The sequence below is a fragment of the Adiantum capillus-veneris genome, chromosome 25 (genome assembly GCF_014529385.1).
Source record: "Adiantum capillus-veneris isolate H3 chromosome 25, ASM1452938v2, whole genome shotgun sequence".
In the NCBI taxonomy this organism is placed as follows: Eukaryota; Viridiplantae; Streptophyta; class Polypodiopsida; order Polypodiales; family Pteridaceae; genus Adiantum; species Adiantum capillus-veneris.
In genome coordinates this window covers 22,010,341-22,013,638 of record NC_140955.1, presented here as the reverse complement: position 1 = coordinate 22,013,638, position 3,298 = coordinate 22,010,341, and the positions used below count along the sequence as shown (strand labels likewise).

The 3,298-nt window shown below is 41.9% G+C and overlaps 1 pseudogene; it reads right to left on the bottom strand.

Annotated features, from left to right (window-relative positions):
• Positions 1 to 952: 952 nt before the first annotated feature.
• On the bottom strand, positions 953 to 1,607 carry LOC147424555 (large ribosomal subunit protein uL16 pseudogene; annotated as a pseudogene).
• Positions 1,608 to 3,298: the final 1,691 nt, after the last annotated feature.

Here is a 3,298-nt window from a genome sequence, read left to right as displayed (position 1 = left end):
TCTCTCTCTCTCTCTCTCGGATTTGTAGGTGATTTGAGAAATCTCTCTCTCTCTACCAAAATTAAGTTAGAAGTTTGATGTCGCTACCATGTTGACCACTGTCTGAGAAAAGTGTGCCTCAACTTAACTTTGAGCCGATTTTATCACCTGTTTCTCTTACAAATGTTTTGGATAAGCAGTGGATGTTGAAAAATGAAAATAGCAAGTTGAAGGGGGAGGGAGGGGGAGAAGGAGAAAATATGCTTGGAGAATTCATGAAATAAGAGTTAAATTGTGAATAATATATGCTATTCAAAAAAATTTCTTATTTGAATCTACATAAATTGAATTTTGTACGTTTGCAAAATTGATTTTCAGTGAACATTGATGCCGACTCTCTCTCTCTCTCTCTCTCTCTCTCTCTCTCTCTCTCTCTCTCTCTCTCGCAAAAACTAAAAAAAGAAACATACTGTACCGCGTCGAAACAGTCCGTGTCGGCACGGACTGTTTCTAGTAAGTTTATTTTTTAGTTTTTGGGTGAGCAATGGATCTTGAAAATTTAAAATAGTAGTTAAAGAGAGAGAGAGAGGAGAAGGAGAAATCCCGCATGGAAAATTCATGAAAATAGTAAATTGAAAAAATGTATGTTATCTGGGAAAATTTTCTATTTGAATATATCATAGAGTGGAAATTTATACGTTTGTGAAATTGATTTTCCTTGAACATTGATGCCGCGTCCCAACATTCTCTCTCTCTCTCTCTCTCTCTCTCTCTCTCTCTCTCTCTCTCTCTCTCTCTCTCTCTCTCTCTCTGGTATCTGCAGTTAAGTTGAGAAATCTTTCTCTCTTTTAAAAAAAAAAACCATAGAACTCTCCCAAACTTAAAAAGTCAATATCGTCTACGTCATACTAATGTCTTTAAACCAAAATTTCATTTTTCAGGCTTATATTGTCATTCCCAGAGTACAGACATTTCATGCAGAAAAAGCCGCTGACAGAAACGCTCTTCTTGAATTCCTTGCAGAAAGCAATCCATGTCATCGAAGAAGCTTGGGGCTGACACCATCATTAACAATTCTGTTCTCTTCCTTCCACTTCAAGTAGTCACTTCAAGAAAATTTGGTGAATCCCCATTTTCGGCTCACAATAATCTTCTGCCTTCTAGGAAATTTGAACTTAGCACGATGCAGGGCCTCCTCGGAATGTATACCATTATTGTCCTTGTAGCGGATAGACAATAGGACCTTCCCAATGTCAACACGTGCACAAGTGTCCTGGGGCTTTCCAAAAGCACCCCTCATTCTTGTATGGAGCCTATTAGCTTCAATACATGAAAGCATCTTGTTGATGCGAAGAACATGGAAAGGGTGCATGCACACTCGTAGATGAAAAGCATCCTTTCCAGCAAATTTTTTCATGTATTTGTTGTTGCCTCCAGGCCTTCACTAGAGATGTTTTCTTTCTCCCAACTCACAAGGTGCACACAAAAAGGAAACTCATCAACACCCTTTTCTTCTTGCCAACATCATATATACGAATTTTTGGGTCGGGTACACCCCTACAATATCGAGATTTTGGATATGTCTTGTTTTTAATCTGCCGGTAGCACCTTGCAGGTCTTCGACCCATGGCTATTTCCGACGAGTATTCCACAGCAGATGTGAAGGAATGAGAGGGAGATCTCTCTCTCTCTCTCTCTCTCTCTCTCTCTCTCTCTCTCTCTCTCTCTCTCTCTCTCTCTCTCTCTCTCTCTCTCTCTCTCTCTCTCTCTCTCTCTCTCTCAACCAAACACTAAAAAAATATATATGATGGAAATAGTCCACCCGGTAGTCTGTGAGAGAGAGAGAGAGAGAGAGAGAGAGAGAGAGAGAGAGAGAAAGTGCGGCTGAGTTGTTGCTAGTGCAGTTGGATGAGTTGAAAGTCTCCTCCCACCTTGCACATGGGGGGCTGAATGCTCTACAAGACCTTTGTAATGCAGTCATGCCATTGATGACAAGTCCTTGCTTGCGTATACAGTGGATCAACATAGCTAGTGGGCATCTTAGCCATATTTTTCTAGCACTTTAAGAGTCACGCTAAAGAAACCTAATTGAGAATCTAGGCACCAATAAGCAATCGCCACTGCATTTTCTGGCTATGTGGCGCTGATGGTGTGACTCCATTAGAGCTCTTCTAGCAACCCCTGTTATAGCGCTTGGCGAGACGTAGCTTTGAGAAATGGCGGGATGTAGCTAGTGCAACTGAGTTTTCTCTAGACTCTCTCTCAAACAAAAACTCAAAAAAAAAATTTGGAAACAGTCCGTACTGGTGAAAACTGTTTCCAGCAGGTTTTTTTATAGTTTTTGGTTGAATGTGTGTGTGTGTGTGTGTGTGTGTGTGTGTGTGTGTGTGTGTGTGTGTGTGTGTGTGTGTGTGTGTGTGTGTGTGAGAGAGAGAGAGAGAGAGAGAGAGAGAGAGAGAGAGAGAGAGAGAGATTGCTGCAGGAACGTCGGAGGAGTCGCTTCCGCCAACCAGATCAACGAGAGGCTCATCAATTTTTCCAGATGCTGTAACAGCCTGGAGTCTCGGTATGATTGTCGCTGCCATGTCAATTACTGAGGTGCTGAGCTTGGCTTAATGTCTGCACTTGTATATTGCAACCCATCAGCAGCTGTAACGTAATTTTGTAGATATTTGGCGCTGCCTTTCTGTTCTAAGAGAGAGTGTAGCTGAGTTGGCTAGTACAGTGGATGATTTGAGAAATGGTTGCAGCTGATTGGTTGGGAAATCGAGAGAGAGAGAGAGAGAGAGAGAGAGAGAGAGAGAGAGAGAGAGAGAGAGAGAGAGAGAGAGTCTCAAACACTAAAAGAAACTACTGGAAAGAGTCTGCGCCGGCACGGACTCTTTCCAGTAGTTTTCTTTTAGTGTTTGAGAGAGAGAGAGAGAGAGAGAGAGAGAGAGAGAGAGAGAGAGTAGTTTTCTTTTAGTGTTTGAGAGAGAGAGAGAGAGAGAGATTTGAGCTTGCAGCTATAGAGAAAGAGAAAGCTCCAAACTCTCGAGCAGGCAAGCGAGAGAGTGAGAGAGAAATTTCTTGGCTCAATATTAATATCATGAAAATTGTGTAGCGGCTTAATATCGTGTGTCGTGAAAAATGTGTCGCAGCGTAATATCATGCCGTAATTTCCATTTTCCAATTTAATGTCGAAAGGCAAGGGGAAAATGAGAGCATCTGTAGAGCAAAAGTGTGTGCCTGTAAGAGAGAGAGAGAGAGAGAGAGAGAGAGAGAGAGAGAGAGAGAGAGAGAATTTCATTGGCTCATTGGGATACGCAAAAGAGAGAGA